Source organism: Mizuhopecten yessoensis, unplaced genomic scaffold (genome assembly GCF_002113885.1).
Source record: "Mizuhopecten yessoensis strain PY_sf001 unplaced genomic scaffold, ASM211388v2 scaffold8469, whole genome shotgun sequence".
NCBI classification, from domain to species: Eukaryota; Metazoa; Mollusca; class Bivalvia; order Pectinida; family Pectinidae; genus Mizuhopecten; species Mizuhopecten yessoensis.
In genome coordinates, this window is record NW_018407563.1 from 272,749 (window position 1) to 294,255 (window position 21,507).

The 21,507-nt window shown below is 37.3% G+C and overlaps 1 protein-coding gene across 1 annotated transcript in view; it reads left to right on the forward strand.

Annotated features, from left to right (window-relative positions):
• Positions 1–21,507, forward strand: part of LOC110456018 (carboxylesterase 5A-like) — a 68,451-nt gene that overhangs the window by 8,670 nt on the left and 38,274 nt on the right. The window lies entirely within an intron of this gene.

A 21,507-nucleotide genomic window follows, 5' to 3' on the forward strand; every position in this document is an offset into this window, starting at 1 on the left:
GAATCTATTAGTAGCCATCAGGATATAAACATATGATTGAAACTTTAAAAGTAAGTTATATATCAAGTGAGCTAAAACTGAATAATACTGCACCAGCGGTTTCGTCCTTCTAGGACTCATCGGTGATGCTAGTGGCCAAAAGGTTGGACATCCAAATTGGTCGAAAGTACTGTGAAACAGAGGGCAGTGCGTTAAACCTTTCAATGTTGCGTGTTAAGTTATTGGACACTTACCTACTGTGTTACAATAACCTTCATAGAAAATCCCATGTTGGTTGATCGGTTTTAAGGTGATTGACACGCTATGTCTGTATGTTGCAATGATATGATCTTGACAGACACTCCATGTCTGTTTATGTCTTCTAATGATATTAGTAGACACTTTTTGTGGTATCAGTTATCTTTAAAACACTTTTTTTATTGAATCTACTTGAACTGGCTGCTGAAGTTGGAATTTGTCAACAATATGAGTAAAATAAATCCGTTGTATCTATTGCTGATCCAGTGTAGATTATTTTCTGTTGCCCTGGTGTCTTCTTGTCCAGCAAATGTCCAGTATGAGACATCCTATGGCCATTACGACAGACGTCCGTGACCACATTTCTTCGTAATTGACCATTTGTTTCACGCTTCAGTCTGTTTTATGTAAATAGCGTGTTGTAGAGGGCTGTAATGGCGTGGATGACCCGTGATCTCGGCTTTATTTGTGGACATGTGAAAGGAGTCATCCAAACTCATATCTGAAGATGTTGACCGACGACATATTGAATATATCTCCGTGCAATACGGTATGTATTGGTGCTATCGATTATCCAGGGCTGCTGACAAGGTCGGTCCCCAGCCATGAAAGCCACTGATAAACGGTTAATGTTACATTTAGGTTTTCCATTTCCTTGAAGAACGCATTAGATTACAAATAATGACACTGTCTTGATAAGGAAGATGAATATTTACAAGGTTGTTGGTTATATAAAATGTTTGTTCTGGTATTTCTGTCACAGCAATGCCTAAGAAACCTTGATTGCAATAGTGTTATTGTACCACGTTAGTAGACCGATTATTAGGGGTTTTCAAGTGGAGTAATGCGTGATTGAAAGCTAAATTATCATTAATAACAGTATTTATAAACGAAAACATTAATTTTTTTTAGAGATATTTTGCAAATCTGGCCAAGCTGACAGGACAGATTCACACAGGCAATGGGAATCTGTAAGCCACATTAACGAGGATCGTAACCTCTCCTGTTTATTAACAGCGCAATAAACCGCTCTCTAGCTCCCCACAGACTCCCGACAAAGTCGCAGACGCGTGGAAGCTTCATTGTCAGAAGGTGATGCTTGTTGTTTCTTTTTGTAGATTTTGTCGAGGTGAATGTGCAAACGAGTTACAAATGTCAATGTTTCTGTAGTGTTATGGATCCGGCGTCGCCCGACATCAGGCTTGAATATATCACATTGCTCAATTTTGCAGCTTTCATAATAGAAGCATGTGATCGATACTAGGTCCCAGTTGATAGATTAATTCATCGTTAGTGCGATTTTCACCTGAGACTGGGCATAAATGCTTTTGTTTATTACATAGCTGCAACATGCTGACTGATTGACAGTATTAATTTTGAGGGTAATGTATTTCTCTTTGCATTCAATTTATGTCATGGAAGTTATCTTTCATTTTTAAATATTCGTTTGGACTTAGCAATTTAATATCACATAGGAACAGTAAATTCTTATTTAATAACGACATCATCATTTTACTGACAGTGAAAACATTGAAAACTTAACATTTACGGAAATTATTCTCCATGTCTTAAGTAAAATTGATGGAGAAATTTCTTTAATTCGGTTTTTCGATGTCGACAACACTTTGTTTTGCAGTCAGCAGCCATTTATGACAAGTTAGCCAATTTTTCAGTTTATTACTAATGGCCATCAAACTCGTTACGTAACTTGTAATTCGTAAATCAGAGCTGAAGCTAAATATTGATCCCATTTCAATTCTATTATTTGTAATCCCTGTTTGCCCGTTGCGTTGTCAGTTTCCTTCCCACCTACAGCGACGCGACCGTATTATTTGTGCTGCAGTTATTCTAGTTTCAGCTTCTCTTTCCTTCTTGCGCGCTTTTAATACAAATTGTTTCTAAATCGGCACCATCTTTTTGCTTACTGACTGTTTCATTTTTCTGTTGAGTGAACACGTAGAAAGTTTATTAAATCATTATAAATGCTATTTACAATTTGGTTGGCGCTACTCCCTTCAATGGGCAAATGCAAAAGGCCCAAAAATAGCGGGATATGGTCAAGTAAGAATTAATTTGACTTACTCGGGACATATCAAAGTCCTCCAAATTGAAAAAAGTTCTCTCACAGATTAGATGGAACATCTACATTACTGTACTGTATTGAGTGAACCTACGTTACTCAATCATATTTCAAACTATCCTCATATATTGTATAACACCCGGTCTGAAATATAATAAAAATAAAAAGCAAGCGGGTAGCGGGGAAGAAGTTCCAGAATGTGGACACATTCAGTGAATCTTTAATACAAGTTTTATATGCTAGAAAGATGAATTGTTAAAGAACATTCAAAGTGTGGGAATCTAATGGAACCCGACGTTTGTTCTTGTTTATTTTCTTACATAAACAACAAAAGACAAAATTTGAAATGTAATTTTTGGGAAGCAAATTAACATGTATATGGTTATTTGCAACAAAAGAGTGATACCTCATATAGCCAAGTGTTACATATCATTTTAAAGGCAATTGTAAATAGTATTTAGTAGTGCATGCAGAAAGCTATTTTAATGTTGTTATTGTGGCATAGAAGAAAACAGGAGGAGATGAAATTCTTGAAGATGAGTATAGGAGGCGCTGCAGTCACTCTTGCGGTTCAGTTTAAGTTAAAGCGTTATTTAAGTATTGTATTCAAATTAATTGACACACTAAAACATACAAAATTTATCATGGGCCCGATTTTCATCCTCTATGCAAGACCTCATTTTCGTCCCTCTTGTTAGGTGGGCATTTCATATATTTTTATATGAAATTTAAATTGAGTTACAACTTATTGCATTAAGATTTGTTAAAATAAATAATTATGAAAGTAAAGTATAATATTAACCAAATATGATTTCTACGTAACAAATAATCATAAGACCTATATTAGGTGTAGCTTTATCATTATATACAAACTTATTTTGTCTTTTATACGAATATTATAGTCTTTAATACTAAATTCTTTGTTCTTACACCCTATTTTGTCTTTTATAAACGATTAGTTTTGTTTTCACACACATCTTCCGTCCTTTACAACTCTGCGTTGTCTTGAGATCTCTGTTAACACCGTGTGTTTGACATACTCCGGCAGCTGAGATGGTGGTACAGCTCTACGACGCTGGCTTTAAGTCATCACACACACCCCATAACAATGTAAGGCATAATGTTCTTTGAAAAGTACAAATGATTACACGTTTCAAAACGTTCTGAGCTTTCATTTGAGATAAAAAAAAAAAATCGAATTATTTGTTATGTCTTTCCTTCGAAATAAATGTCAATTGAAAGTAACACCCAACCATTGTAAAAAGGGAATTGTCAGAAAGTAACCGGTGTTTTTAATAACTAGGATATGCAGCAACAAGGACAAAGCTTTTCTAATGCATAATATAACTTTTAAGGCTTACGTTTGAGTCTACTTTTAAATGTCAGCCAACTTAGGATTTTAGGTAATATGATAGCATTAAATATCCTTTCATCGATTTATTTATACGTGATGTTTGGGTTTTTTTTCTTTTATCCAATTTTCTTTCTAGGTCGTTCCATTAAGAAAAATTCCATAGTTCTGCATTATTGAACAGTTCATGAAATAAAAATATAGTTAATATCAATTATTGACTTTTGTTGAGATGGATATAAATTATTGTTATATGGCAAGCGATATTAACAGAGATTAAGTCGAGGTCAATATCGATTTTTCATCTCAATATAGCCACATCTTCACAGAAACAAAAGTCCTTTATTGTTTTATAAGATACTAAATACAGTTTTAATCATTTAACAATATGGAACGTATGAAAATTATACGAAGGAAAGTTAAGCTCTGTATGTGGAAGAGAGCATTGTGACGTTTAGGAAAAAATGCTTGCCATCTAATTTTAAGATATAACCCAATACTAAGGGATATGCATGATATTTTGTTCTGTGTGCAATATGCCAACTGTTTCCAAGGACCTTTTAAGTCATGCCAGTGTACTACTATGTCAAATGATAGTTCCTGCTGAAAATCAACGGCTGGTGCATTGTTGTGATATTATTGAACGCTTAACACAAGTAAGAACCCAATTTTCCTGAAATATCTGCAAATAACTAGAGAAAGCCTGATGCCATGCACAGGATCAGGATATGCTAATTAGGTGTTGTTGTTTTTTTATTATTCATCGGTCCTAACATTATCATTTATAATCTAAACACTGTTTTGTACCACCTATAAGTAGCATGATCATTTCATGTAGATATGATCAATATGGCAATAGCTTGAAAAGCAGTTGAGAACGATTTGAAAATAGATTAAATCTTTTCGGGATTAACCATAATTATCTGCTCGTGTTAAGTGACGTCAATTTGCTGAGGTTGATCACCATTTTCCACTCAAGAGTTGTTCTGCGCAAAGGAAAGCAGTCGTTAAGAAATATGGTCCCGTCTGATTAGACCAACATAATTAGTTGAGATTTTAGATAAGTTATGAAACTGTCACTAGCATCAGAGAAGCATAATGGAAACAATACAACAAATTCTATTTTTCCGTGGTATATTATACAATTATGGAATTTTGTGCTGGTGAATATTCGCCTCTGTCAATATCACTCTTTCAGGTTCATATCACATCATATTTACCAGCACAAAAGCCCATAACTGTTTTATTATATGCTTCAACAATAAAATAAAACAAAACAAAACAAAAGGTTCTGATTTTTGTATGCGAGCCTCCATGTAAAATTAAGCCAGGATTGAATACAACAGTTCATCAATGTAGCTTTCGAAGGCATCGTCTAGATTATTTTTCTTAAGATAAGCATGGAGGACATGCACTGCGTGTTCAATGGCCTTTTTACGTTAACAGCATCTTTATCCTCGAATAGTTTTGGTAATTTTCCTAACGGAGGAGAATTAACGTTCGCCAGCAGTCATCTTCTTATGTCGTCTAACATATCGCGTTCCAGTCTAACTGCGCATGCGCTACGACAGGTTCCGGGGATTTTCCATACAGGCTATATATAGAAATCGATATTCACCGGATAACCAGTCTACATGAGTTTTTGAGGACTGGTCACGTGTATAGGTTCCGACCAATGTGATTGCGAGAAATATTCATGCATACAATAACATATTTTAAAGTACCTTTTAATCCTGGGTACATTTGTGTATTTGTTGCCATAGATAGCTTAGTTCCGTGTTATTTAATAAAGATTTTACTAAATTAATCAATTTATAATCTATGTCACCATTTTCTTGTAGCTGTTACATTCATTTATACATTAAAATAGAAAGCTTATTTCCATCGGTGATAAGTTTATGCCAAAAACATTATAACTCCTTTTGTGATACCTATATTAAAAGGAAATAAACCTGTATCTTCGTAAGCCATGAAGTGCGCTGCGCAACTTCGAATATCTAAATTTTTCTTTCGAATTTTCAATAATGGAAGTAATTTCGAAGCTCAATGTCTCTTTAGACTACAACAGAATATGAGATACCGGAGCATCAAATAATTTTAATCGTCGATCTAAACGTACCGTGCTGTTTCTTAAATTTCAATTCAATGAAAGTAAATCTGTTTGAGCATGTTCTTATATTTTTTTCTAGCCTTACAGAAAGCGCCATTTTTGTGTGTTATCTATGCTGATTGGCGGGTCTGTGATTTTGGTGTTTTGTTTGTACCGTTTACTGGGCCTCTGACAATGGTGTTTTATTTGTACCGTTTACTGGGCCTCTGATATTTGTTTTTATTTGTATCGTTTACAGGGCCTGTGATACTGGTGTTCTATTTGTACCGTTTACTGGGCCTGTGATACTGGTGTTTTGTTTGTGCTGTTTACCAGGCCTATGATAATGGTGTTTTGTTTGTACCGTTTACCGGGCCTGTGATACTGGTGTTTTATTTGTAGCGTTTACCGGGCCTATGACACTTGTGTTTTATTTGTACCGTTTACCAGGCTTATGGCACTGGTATGGTGTTTGTACCGTTTACCAAGCCTGTGCTACTGGTGCTTTATTTGTAGCGTTAACCAGGCCTATGACACTGGTTTTTTATTTGTACCGTTTACCTGTGATACTGGTGTTTTATTTCTACTGTTTACCAGGCCTATAACACTGGTGTTTTATTTGTACTGTTTACCGGGCCTTTGATACTGGTGTTTTGTTTGTACCGTTTACTGGGCCTGTGCTACTGGTGTTTTGTTTGAACCGTTTACTGGGCCTGTGCTACTGGTGTTTTGTTTGTACCGTTTACTGGCCCTGTGCTACTGGTGTTTTGTTTGTACCGTTTACTGGGCCTGTGATACTGGTGTTTTGCTTGTGCCGTTTACCAAGCCTGTGATACTGGTGTTTTGTTTGTGCCGTTTACCAAGCCTGTGATACTGGTGTTTTGTTTGTATCGTTTACTGGGCCTGTGATACCGGTGTTTAGTTTGTGCAGTCCACCAGGCATGTGCTACTAGTGTTTTGTATGTACATTTACCGGTCCTCTGCTTGTCGCCGGCGTGTTACCATGTTGATTAGCTGTTGAAGCACTAACGTGATATTGGCATGGCTATACTTGAATGATTTCTTATTGGTGTGTTGAGCTTGTGGCAAATCATTTCGATTGACCAATCATGCAATGGCTGTGTAACGTCGCAAATGGATTAAAATATGTACTTTACGTAATTGATTGTAAATAACGCCAGAATCATGAGGTGATTCACTGAACCAATATGGCGTCACCTTGAAATGCTAAAAGTGAACTACTATGAAATACAACCATTATTGGATCACACCTGAGATTTAGATATTGTTCTGCGAGCCGTACCTCGACCTGACGATATCCTTTTATTGACATATTTACATAACCTAGATCGAAACCAGAGAGCCAGAAAAACTCGGGACTAAAATTGAATTAGTGGCACATCAATATAAGAACATCTTCCTTGCTCCAAATATTCTTTTGTTACAGAGTATTACAGGCGATGGCCTTCTTGAATCATGATGAAGGCCTCGTGAAATTGTCTTTATTGTTTGACGTCATTGACGTTAAGTGTGCTCTACAACGATCAACTGTCTCCCAACACTCTTGTATTGTCGAAGAAGTTGACATAAAACGTTCTGAGATATTTTGACTTTCGTTTTAATGATGTGACAGTCACGTAATGATTACTTTTCCATTGACATGTATATTTAAGTACTTTTATATACATCTACAATTTGAATTGTGATATATTACACTACTTGGACTGAGTCAGTGGCTGTGTCATAACAAGATGTCCTAACGAGGCATGGTAGATTTCAACAAGCTTCCATTTGTTTTCTGAACTCAGCTATGGAGTAATAAATAGTTATACACGTCACAGTTGTTCTCTCTGGCGGCAGGCCAATTATTTACAAAGTGTTAACAAGATTTCTGCGATTTGTCTTCGCACGTTTGGTTCGCTACAACACTTCCATGATGTACTCGTTCCCAGTAATATCTGGTAATATACCTCTCTGCGTGACGTAATGCCGATTTAATCTTTCGTACAGACGTGATATAATCATGTCTGTCTTTTAGTGACCAAAGTTATTGGTCACAAACTCATAAAATCACGTGAGTGTCTACCTCATTAAGTTCAATATTAGTTATGACCCATGTACAATTACCGTGGGTAAATTAAACACTGTGATACGTTTAGCCTATAAACAACAGCGTTCGGTTGCTGCTATGTTTACAGCAAGGCATTTGTGTATATGTACTTCCTATAATTTCCATTTTAATAAGCTGTTTATATGTTCGGGATCTATTACTATTCATTTAGACGTCTAAGATTGCCGCGTTGACACTTGTAAACAATAATTGTTACACCTTTCTCGTGTCATACATAACCAACTTACTTACTCTACCACAATTACACTTGTCATACACTTGCACAATTACACCTGTCGTGCCCTGCCACAATTACACATTACACCTGTCGTACACAACCACAATTAATACAACATTCGATAATGTTAAATTGTTAGACACCCCATCCGATAATTTTACCAACAATTTTATTAAGAAATAATCCATTCCCATCAAAAACGTATTACTGTCATTAAATTCAGTTGCAATCCAAAATTCGATATTTTTCGTTAAAACATCGTTTCGGAAAATAAAATTGAAGAAACGATTTGAATTTTAAGATCACATCAAAAATATCTCTCCTATTTTTTGCATCTTTTTGTTATCATTGTTGGGGTACACATCACCTGATTGGCTACTGAAGTCGATCAATTCCTGTTCCTTGTTAAAACTTGAAAGCCGTAATGGCCAAAGGTCCGCAGTCAAAGAACTCCCAGCTTGCATGTCTTATCGGTGTGCACGGAAACACGGGCTTTAAATTAAAAAAAACACTGGCTGTTCGGAACATGTACAAAAGCAACAACAACAAAAACGTGGCTCCCTATCACATTGCCCTTGTCGTATCGCAGCAAAGGAGCAGCTATATCCGACGTCGGTCAATTGTCTATGTAAGTGCAATGGTAATTCTTTATAATTTCCGTGCTTTGCAATTCACTATCGGCGTCCATTCGATAACTACAAATGTACGTTTTGTGTAAATCTGTCTTTTGTTGAGGGAACTATGGGGTCGTTGAGTTGTTATGTGTCTTATGGTATCAAATTGTTGTTGAGGAATCTACGGCCCCGTTGTGTCGCTGAGGGAATTACGGTAGCATACTGTTACTAAGGGGAACTACAGTCTTGACAATGTGGCCGTATACATTAAATAGAGGTCGTAACCTCTAAGGTCGACGTACCTCACACAAAAGCCTACGTAACGAAGTCATCACGTCAAGAGGTCGACGTACCTCACACAAAAGCCTACGTAACGAAGTCATAACGTCAAGAGGTCAACGTACCTCACACAAAAGCCTTAGTAACAACATTGTAACATCTAAGATTCACGTACCTCACATACAAGCCATTGTAAGGAAGTCGTAACTTCTTGAGGTTAATGTTAATAACAAACAAGTCTTTAGTAAAGAACTCAGAACGTTGAAAGGTTGACGTTTCTCACACGAATACCTTAGTAGCGAAGTCTTAGCGACGTCGTAATGGCTGAAAGTTGCCGTGACTCGCACGCATTCCTCAGTAATGAAGTCGTTGCGCCGTTGCAATTCCTAAGGATGCTGTGACTCATACGAACTTGTAGAAACGAAATCTAAGCGCAGTCGTCATGGCCTGAAGAGTGCCGTGACTCGCAAGCATGCGTAAAGAGCAAAGCAGTACCGGCGTCGTAATGTCTAAAGATTGCCGTGACTCACGCGCATCTCTAAGTAACGAAGTCGTAGCAGCGTCGTAATGACTGAACGTTGCTGTGACGCCCACGCATGCGTTGGTAACGAAGCCGAAGCGGCGTCGTAATGTCTAAAGATTGCCGTGACTCACGCGCATTTCTTAATGACGAAGTCGTAGCAGCGTCGTAATGACTGAAAGTTGCTGTGACGCGCACGCATGCGTTGGTACCGAAGCCGAAGCGGCGTCGGAATGTCTTAAGATTGCCTTGACTCCCGCGCATTTCTTAGTAACGAAGTCGTAGCAGCGCCGTAATGACTGAAAGTTGCCGTGACTCCCACGCATGCGTTGGTAACAAAGCCGAAGCGGCGTCGGAATGTCTTAAGATTGCCGTGGCTCACGCGCATCTCTTAATGACGAAGTCGTAGAAGCGTCGTAATGACTGAAAGTTGCTGTGAAGCACACGCATGCGTTGGTAACGAAGCCGAAGCGGCGTCGTAATGTCTAAAGATTGCCTTGACTCCCGCGCATCTCTTAGTAACGAAGTCGTAGCAGCGTCGTAATGGCTGAAAGTTGCCTGACGCACAAGCAACCCTTGTAAACGAAGTTTTAGCGGCGTCGTTTTTTGCTAAAGGTTGCAGTGGCTCACAAGCGTCCCTCATTAACAAAGTTCAATCGGCGTCATAATGTCTAAAGGTTGCATTGACTCGCAAGCCTGCGTTAGTTGCAAAGTCGTATCACTTCCTCCATCTCTTTCATTATTATCTTTTCTGACGTAAAATTTATCTCGATGAAAAAAATTGTCACATTTAGATATACAGCTTACAAGGTACCCAAGCTGCCTTTCGAGTTAGTTCAAAAACCTCTAACTTCAGTCTCACAAATCACGTGACTTTCCGTTTTATGCCATCGTCACTGACAAGCGGAGAAATTAATTGTGTCGCGAATGGCGTCTGTAAAGATGACACAAGACAGGGAATGTAGGAATCCGTGTAAGACATTATATGTTTCTGTTCCAAGTAGGAAATCGTCCAAATGCTCAAAACCTGGTTAAGATATACTAGTATACTTACTACTAGTAAATATACTGTACATAACGTTTAGAGTCTCGCTAAGTCACGATTCCGTTCTAAACTGTATAAAACACCTGATGAATCTTACAGTAATTGTACAGTCGGTTTCAAGTCATGCAATACAAGGTTAAATAATTCAAAATGTGATAATAACAGTAAGTCAAGTAAGTATATATCCATAATTCCGTTTCGGCTCACGTCATTAAATCACCTTAGTTGTTATCAGAACGTTAAACCATATACAAACCAAACCAAATTATGTTTTGTTTTGCCTGGCGGTCATCGATTGTTATACATTTGATCAAATCGACGAATTAAATCAGAAATGTGTTTCGAACTTTTTAGCTCCATATTCAGCCCCCGAAATAGTTTGGTTTGGTTTAAAGTTGTTATAAAGGCAAATTGAATATTAATACGATGAACAGTGTTTTGAAAATAAAAAATGCATTAAAGGATCCCTGTTCCATTGTACTGTGTTTTTTCGTATATGTATAGTAACCTCCCTTTAATTTCGTTTTGGATAAAACTGTAGCACATTTGAGCCAGGACACTTCCGTTTACCAGGAGGCTCGGTCGGATAGAGCGATACTGCAACAATCTCAGGTCCAGGGTTCGAATCTGGTTTAGCCCCGCTGATTACGTTTTACTCAGAACACTGTTTTTGATTTCATTTATCCCTTTGATCTTTATTATTTCCATGGCAGCCCCGCAAGTTACGTTTTTCTTTTCAGAAATAATTTAACACAGTGTCTAATACTTTATTATAGTTTTGCCAGCTGTTCGGGAATCTTTAAAGAAAATTAAACAATTTCATAAAATCCAAACCACACACGTGGACGTGAGGCCATTTGTATGGTATTTCCTATATTTACTCATTTAAGTCGGCAATATTCAGTTAGCTAACAGTTGAAGTTCTGTTTGCGACATACATAAGCAGAAAAAAGGAGCAGAATCGATAAGTCTTAAGTGTATGGAAGAACGGATATAAGGGGAGTAAACAATATTCCTGAATTAGAATCATAAAGCCGTCTCCTGAAGCCAGCTAATGAACTATGGGACGGCTTTCAACGCTGAAAAATAGACGAAAACGTTGTTGTTGTTTTATTGAAAAGTGTAATGTCACCCTGGTAAAATACATTACATCGCCGGAACACTAAAATATAACGTCATAATCAGTTCGTGTGAGAATCAGGAAAAAACAGTTTACGAAATAAGAATACCGGTTGGGCCTTTGTTTACGACAATATCATTGATAGAATTAGAGAAAAATAATCACCCCTTGGGGTAAAGTATGCCTGATAAAACTCAACCATCGGGGTAAAGTATGCCTGATAAAACTCAACCATCGGGGTAAGGTATACCTGATAAAACTCAACCCTCGGGGCAAAGTATGTCTGATGAAACTCAACCATCGGGGTAAGGTATACCTGATAAAACTCGACCCTCGGGGTAAGGTACATGTATGCCTGATAAAACTCAATACTCGGGGGTAAAGTATGCCTGATAAAACTCAACCATCGGGGTAAAGTATACCTGATAAAACTCAACCCTCAGGGTAAAGTATACCTGATAAAACTCAACCCTCAGGGTAAAGAATGCCTGATAAAACTCAACCCTCGGGGTAAGGTAATGTATGCCTGATAAGACTCAACTCTCGGGGTAAGAATCTTGAATGTCTAAATTTTAACTTGAAGCTAGCCTCGGGATAGACAATTAATAATATCACCCTCCGGTTTAGTATTTTTTTATGTTATACCCGCACGATTGGAGATTATATTAGTCAGATATTTAATTAAGAACTTTTAAAACTGAAAAGTCTAATAATAGCTCTCCTCATATATCTTAAATTGAAGTTCAAGATGGCATGACAAACATAGCATTTAGACGGCATAACAAGGACATGTTTGTCTTGGGTTGTGTATCGGATTCCAGTCACCCTCAGCCCTCAATGTATAACATCGTAGTTAATTGTTTATACGTATTAACCTAGTGAACACTATTAGTTTGTATATTTCAAATACAGCATCCATGTATGTCTAGCGAATATACGAATACTGCTATGCGCCCTCCATGTCATATTAGTGTCCTCAACAGCAAGTGATTGACCGATCAGTTTCTCTCTCTGCAGTAATCACGGATCCGGCTCTTTCCGGCTTGGGGACAGGGTAATGGATCGACCATTACGAAGCTCTTGTCGTCGCTGCAGAATTAAAACTGGAAGCGCACTCGTCGCTCCTTCCTCGTAGTCAGTAAATCGTGACTTAAAAATACTCCGTGTACCGAAATAGCATGGCGGTACTCGTGTATCGATACAACATGATAATACTCCGTGTATCGATACAACATGACAATATCCGTGTATCGACATAACATGAAAATATCCGTGTATCGATAAAACATGACAATACTTTGTGTATCTATACAACATGACAATACTCCGTGTACCGATACAACATGACAATACTCTGTGTATCGATACAACATGACAATACTCCTTGTAACGATATAAACATGTCAATACTCCGTGTACCGATACAACATGACAATACTCCGTGTACCGATATAACATGACAATACTCCGTGTATCGATAAAACATGACAATACTCCTTGTACCGATACAACATGACAATTATCTGTGTATCGCTACAACATTCCTGACATTACTCCTTGTACCGATACAACATGACATTACTCCTTGTACCGATACAACATGACAATACTCCGTGTACCTATACAACATAACAATACTCCGTGTATATCGATACAACATGACAATACTCCGTGTACTGTTACAACATGGTAATACTTCGTGTATCGATACAACATGACAAAAAACGCAAGCTTATCAAGTATTGCAATTATGAGACTTGGTTAGGGATAATCTCTACCATGCATTGATCTTGACGAGTCGATTATGGTCTACAGTGGTGAAAGGGGTAAACTACACATTATATTTAAAGGGCCCAATACAGCACGGCTAGGTTTATATATAGCTGAAGTACTGTTCTCTGATAATACACGTGAACCGTTCATTGTGATTACCATTTTCCGGAGCAATGCCTTATGATTTCGCGTCGAGAAATTTTCGTGGTATCTGTAAGCAATAAACATGCTGTTTCTTTTTTTAACATAATGAGTACACTGAATATCGGCAAGTATGTTTTATATCAGTTTTAAATATGATTTTGCAAATGTCATCAGAATACTATGTCAACACTTTATATATTTCAATGCACAGCAGAGAGATGGGACGCTCAAATTAGATGGAGCAACGCATGGACTAAATCTTCAGTAGGATTTTGACTGAGACTAAATAAAGCAACACATGGACTAAATCTTCAGTAGGATTTTGACTGAGACTAAATAAAGCAACACATGGACTAAATTTAGTTAACTGGTGTCCCTTCCCTTGACAGCGGTCGTCTGCTAGACTTCGGAATGAACGCTTCAAAGTAAGTCCTGTCATTTCCTCCAGTTTCCATCGACAAGTTTGACAAAATGCCTGACTCCTGACTTTAGATTTGGTAAAGGTCATTTCTTTCATGAAAAGAGTCCCCCTACTTACAGTGCCATTGGCCTACACTGTATATGGCCGGCTCTCGGAGGCCAAAAAGGAAACCTGACGAGCGTGAATACTTTTCGTCGTCCCATGGGTTACTGCTGTGTTTACTTACCTCAGTCATCACTCGCCTGCTTTAAAGCTGAAACCTAAGACTTTTAAAAAAAACATAGCGACACTTTTCTAATGCTGTTGAAATGTCCAAATGTTGAATTTAAGTTTACACTGAATGTCACGATTCTCAAAAATACACTTTTTGTTGATATTGGTTCAAATACATGATAAAATATGCTATAATGTCAATTTCTTGAAAAAGAGCAAATGGCATTTCTATTGCTGATGTCGATGGAGTTGAATTTCCCACAGATAATGCGTGGGTGAAAATGGGATTAAATTTTACCACAAATCCCTTTACTCTTGTTTTATTGATGTAGGCGGTTTTCCAGTCTATTCGGTACGTTACGTTGTTTAAGATATATCTTTGTTATCAGAATTCGGCACGTTTTAGGATAATTCCTATTTTTTGTACAGAAGGGTTAGAAATACACTGTTAAATAACACTACAATAGGGACTTAGAGAAGGACAATGGTAGCTAAATGTGTACGCCCACTTGGTGCTTCCTGGTGAAATGACTCTACGTAGAAGTGTACTGTGAACTGGATTGTTCGCATTCCTTTTGTATATAACTGTACAAGACCACTAGAAACATAATAGTGTATTATATACTGTTATTCAAGCCACAGGGGCCTGATAATTTATTACAGCTATATTTGGACCTAAACCAATGTGATCAGAACAATTTTACATGTTTCAAGATAGGGGGGTGTCACACAGATAATGCGTGGGTGAAAAATCACATAGGGGTGTCATGTTTACTGAAAGTCGATCTAAACCCCTAAAACATGTAAAGTTACTTTAAACACCATAGTTCAGGTTCAAATACAGCTGTAACAAATTATCAGGTCCCTGTGATACAAGCCATTCGGTTTGATGTGTCTCTTCTGTGCCCCGCTTTGACCATGAATGTAAATGTCAAGTTTGGATGGTGGAGCACCTATAGTTTCAGAGAAACTAACTTAAACACAAAAACTAAATATTGATGGAGATGCTGACAAAGTCAATGCATCATTAAAAGGAGGTCGCATCGAGCAGTTGATGCATGGGTTGAGATGTACTACCTAAGATGTATATATGGTCCAAGTTTGGCTGGTCTAGCACTTATACTGTTGAAGCCGCCGTCGCCGGAAAAACAACACCTCAGTCTAGCTCCCACTTCTTTGTGCCGGCGAGACGACAAACTAAGCCCTGTGTGTTTGTAGCAGGGTTAGAACGATGTGTGTATGAATGTGGTTATACATGAATGACAGCTTTTTCAACACTCTTACTTGTACATGATTTGTTTAAAATATTTAAAATATGATCTCAAACTAATTTCCTTTCCATCGAATTTTGATCTGACTCGCCGAATATCTATGTATTGAAACTCATACATACTGAGAAATCTTTTGAGATTATCTTTATATACCAAACATTAATACAGCGCACCAATATTGATGAAATACAGTTCTGTTGGGACCGAGTCAAAGTTTTTAAATTAAAATATAGGTCTGCTGTCTTATCCATTTACATTATTTTGTGTAATGAAATTTGTTGAAGTCACAAATCTTATTGAACTTAACTGAGAGTTAGTGGAATGCGATGACGAAACAGGGAAATCGCGGTGTGACCTGTTTCGATTCTGAACGTTTAAACTCCAGGATCCAATCAAATGTCAACACTCACACAATACACAAGGTCGATTTTTCAGGCCACTTCCTGATAAACTATTTGTATCATATCACAGATACCAACCGCATTATGAAAACAATTCTTCACCCGGAAAACTTTTCACATTGATTTTCAAGCGTCCATGCGACCTTGAGATTACAGAAGTCAATCAATAGAATGCACAGCTACGGGGGCCCCGACACGTTTAACGGCTTGGCTGATACAAAAATTATACTGGCCTGGTCCGACAATTGGTACAAGATGTCAACACCAACTTTAGCTATTTAAAGGTACTGGTCCTAAAAGGTTAGACCGGTACTTTACGGTTTGGCTGAAACATTGAAAATGGTCACAGCGACACTTTAGGGCTATACAGGTCTGGTTCAGAAAGTTAGCACCAATCCTTTAGGATTTGTCGGGACTGGTGCAGAATAAGTTATATTGTTCATTCGAGTTCGATATACCATGAATTGTCCCACAACGTATCAGTCTAGAAATCACTTGGGGAATTTTAAGGAATTTTGAAGAAAATAAATGAGGGAAATTGATACAACATGGAGTGACGAAAGAGACGGAAAAATAAATCTAAAGGCGTTGTCTCGAATCTATACCGTCTGTTAGCAAATCTGTAACACCCATACTACATGAAGCCCGCTAGGACATCATGTTATAACTTATACATAATGGTGTAACCGACTTGCATTCATACCAGCATGTATGTTAAAACTGTTAAATACGTTTATCTACATTATTTATTTATAGTTCCCAATAGCTAGCAATCACATAAACGTTTGCTTCTTACGATGGTCTCGTGTTATTTGAAGCGGCAGTAAAAGCTTCAAAATGACGCCGAAGAATATGCTTTCATAGCACCATGTTCGTAATAACCTATATATGTAAAGTCTGTTTTTTTAACACGGCAATTATGTTTTATTCTTTGATGTCAGTGTTATAATCACTGTTGTTAACTCGGACATGTTTTTTGGTAAGAAACCTAAATAACTTAAAATTTCTCCTGTTTAACTCTACAATGTTGACAAAACATACAAAACGAAACACGACAGATACTGAATTTAAGATGTATTACAATTATATTCACAGCTGCGGGTGTTGATGTAGGGAATACAGACATTGATATAGAAAGTATACAGGTATTTGTTGTAGTACGTATGCACGTATTGTTTTAGGGTATGTATTGAGGTTAATGAGATTACTCAAACACTCCTTCCTAAATATAGCCAAATAACAACTAAACCCTTACTTTGATAGGGGGTACATTTACTACAGGATCACATCTGCCTCCGCCATGAAGTAGCTATTCTGAAATCGAATGGCAACGTGAACAAGAGCCCGCTTTTGTTGGTTTCTATAGCGTCTAGTCTGTTCTGGGAATATGTGAGTTAGAAATGGGGTCATTATGAGCTTTTAACGTTTTCAATCTCAATCTCTAATTTTCTAAGAATCGTTAATTGAATATTCGAACCGTCATTGCACCGTCGGCCCACCATAAAGCTTGGGACGGTGACTGGTTGATGACCCCACTGACTGATAACCAGTAATTGAATGGTGGCGACGTAATTAATTTGGTTTAAATGTGGCTGTAAACTCCAGCAAAACGATGTAGGGTAAAGAAAATAAATTGAGTGTTTAAAACCCGGTCTTATCTCCCCTCAGTTGATCTAAATGTAAACGAAAGCTTCTTGTTGGCTCAAAAAAACCGAGAACGACGTTAGTCCAGTTCATGATAAGCAGTTGAAGTCAAGGTCTTCGGCTTTCAGAAACAACATTGCATCGCAGGCATTCCAAAATAAACCAATCAGCAATTATTCAGTCCGTATTGGCATTCCTGTTACAGAGAATGAGTGTTTAACTCGATCAAAGCGTCTGCTAAGATACAGGAAAATCTATAACGATATCTGCTTGAATATTTATTGATATAAATTTCCTGGTTGCCACGATGAGCGTGTTATTTGTACTGGTAAATTGGGTGTACAGGGTCGACCGTGCATATGATAATAGCAATGCAGCATGTCGTTTTACATTGAAACGCTTTTAGTGGTAATCCGCGGGGTCCGTGTCAGGTCCATGTCAGGTCCGTGTCGGCGATACAACTTCCATGTCACTTCCTGTCACCTGTTGTTAACGACAAGTGTCCATTTCTCTAGTCATGTCACATCCGTCCGAAAAAACTTGTATTTTCAGTATATCATACCGATGCATGTTTCATGAAACGTGTTTTTTGTTATGATGTCAAAACATTAATTCTTTCAACATGTAACTGGCAAAGCTAACCATACAGTATCACTGGTAAACCTTATTCTAACATAACACTGGTAAACCTTACTCTAACATACCACTGATAAACCTTACTCTAACATAACAGTGGTAAACTTTACTCTAACATACCACTGGTAAACCTTACTCTACCATAACATTGGTGAACCTTAATCTAACATAACACTGGTAAACCTTACTCTCATATACCAGTGGTAAACCTTGCTCTACCATAACAATGGTAAACATTATTCTACCATACCACTGATAAACCTTACTCGTACATAACACTGATAAACCATACTCTGCTATAACAGGGATAAACCTTGTTCTACCATAACAGGGATAAACCGTACTCTAACTTAACAGTGGTAAACCTTACTCTAAATACCACTGGTAAACCTTAATCTAACATACCACTAGTAAACATTATTCTAACATACCACTGATAAACCTTACTCTACCATAACAGTGGTAAACCTTACTCTACCATAACAGTGGTAAACCTTACCCTAAGATACCACTGATAAACCTTGCTCTACCATAACACTGGTAAACCTTACTCTTACATCCCACTGATAAACCTTACTCTAACATAACAGTGGTAAACCTTACTCTACCGTAACAGTGGTAAACCTTACTCTACCGTAACAGTGGTAAACCTTACTCAAACATACCAGTGGTAAACCTCCCTCTAACATACCAGTGGTAAACCTTACTCTTACAAACCACTGATAAACCTTACTCTAACATCCCACTGATAAACCTTACTCTAACATCCCACTGATAAACCTTACTCTAACATCCCACTGATAAACCTTACTCTAACATCCCACTGATAAACCTTACTCTAACATAACAGTGGTAAACCTTACTCTACCATAACAGTGGTAAACCTTACTCTAACATACCAGTGGTAAACCTCACTCTAACATACCAGTGGTAAACCTTACTCTACCATAACAGTGGTAAACCTTACTCTAACATACCAGCGGTAAACATTACTCTAACATACCAGTGGTAAACCTTACTCTTACAAACCACTGATAAACCTTACTCTAACATACCACTGATAAACCTTGCTCTACCATAACACTGGTAAACCTTACTCTTACATACCACTGATAAACCTTACTCTACCATAACAGTGGTAAACCTTATTCTACCATAACAGTGGTAAACCTTACTCTAACATACCACTAGTAAACCTTACTCTAACATAACAGTGGCTAACCTTACGCTTACATACCAGTGATAAACCTTACTTTCCCATAACAGTGGTAAACCTTACTCTAACATACCAATGATAAACCTTACTCGAACACACCCGTGGTAAACCTTACTCTAACATACCAGTGATAAACCTTCCTCTACCTTAACAGTGGTAAACCTTACTCTAACATACCACTGATTAACCTTACTCTACCATAACAGTGGTAAACCTTACTCTAACATACCAGTGGTAAACCTTACTCTAACATACCAGTGGTTAACCTAACCTGATATACTCATTCCACAGGTTTCTTATAAACATAACTTTAACGTTTCACTGGTATCTTTACCCATGCTATGTGTATATGAATTGACATTTTTATCATGATATTGACCATTGTTACAGTGATATTAACAATTTTTACAATGACACTGATAATTTTAACAGTGAGATTGACAATTTTTACAGTGAGATTGACATTATTTTTTTACCTTGGCTTAACAATGTATAAGCAGGACAATATAACAACCTACTACCATGAGAAGGAGGTTTGGATTATGCATTGGCAATGTAGCACATTTTCATTTTGTTTACCAAAAAAAAAATGTTAAGAATATTTATTTAACGAGTAAACATTACCGTGAAAAGAAGTATTTTAGACTATATGTTTACAATGTATTAACACGAACAGAAATGTCAGACTTTGTATTGACAATATGACTCAACGATTAGCAGTGCTTCGACCATAAATTTATACATTGACAATATTTTATTGTGAATAATGTTTTGACGTTGTGCTGAAAAAGTTTGTAAAACGCTTATAGAAGAAACTTTCGTAAGAACATGATTTTCCGAGTGAAGCATCCTTGAAATAAATCATTCAGATCACGTGATTCGCTGTGTTACGTAACGGTATTTCTATGATGTATTACGCTTTGATGTGTACCGTTGGATACAAAAGAGTACATGCATACCATTGTTATTTAAATATAGATATTTCTATTATCATAAAAGCTTACTAGATTGTTAACGATGATGTGTAAAGGTTATTTTAGGTCTGTGTACTTTATATAACAACAGTGAAGTCTGTTGAGAATGTATCGGTATAGAATACAAGGAGTGTATTTCCGACAATTCATGGTATGCATTTGAAGATTGGTGATTTATTCATCTAGTAAGCAGTGCAATGATAACAGCAATTTGTAGTAACTTGATTGATATTTCATATACATAGTTTCTTGTGATTCACGGTTACTGAAAAGAAAAAAAATATATGTATATCACTTATTTATCTTGGTATTAAGAATCATGAATGAAATAGCCTCTCGCTTTGGTTAAATTAAAGGTGTATCTTCGAGACCGCAGATTTTCTGGTTAGTTTATAATTTTGGTAATAAACCCGTTTTTATAAGCAGTGCATACATTCGCCATTCTTTTATATGCCGATTGAGCATTTTGTAAAATCTGGTCAACAACTGTGGACGCATTCTTACATAGTTTGAAAGTACATTTAGCTTTATTAAAAATGATGTCAATATAATTTGTTTTGTCCATTTAGCCATTGTGACGAGGCGCGATTGGTTACTTTGCCTTTCACAATGAGGTACTAGCTCTAACTTAGCCATTGTTAACGAAGGACGATAGTTTACGTCGATACGAATATGCGAGAAATTCGTACAGAAACGAGAAACGAGACCAGATTTTAATTATGTTTTTTTTTAGTTTATTCACGTATTTGTCACAAGGTCTATCGATCCTATGTAACAAAGGGAGATAATCTACTGAACCACTGTAACAATGGACTCACGCTACTCATGTAGTTTGCTAAGCTACTATAATTAGAGTCGATCTTAAACCAAATTCTTTCAACGAGAAACTTGGGACTATCTAGACTCCTTAACGAGGAATAATAGTTTTATGAGCTAATGCAAAATGGCACGATAGCTTTCTGATCTGTCGCAAAGAGGTACGATAGCTTACTGAGCTGTCGGAAATAGGCACAATAGCTTTCTGAGCTGTCGCAAATAGGCACGATAGCTTACTGAGCTGTCGCAAAGAGGCACGATAGCTGACTGAGCTCTTGCAAAGTGGCACGGTAGCTTACTGAACTCTTGAAAAGA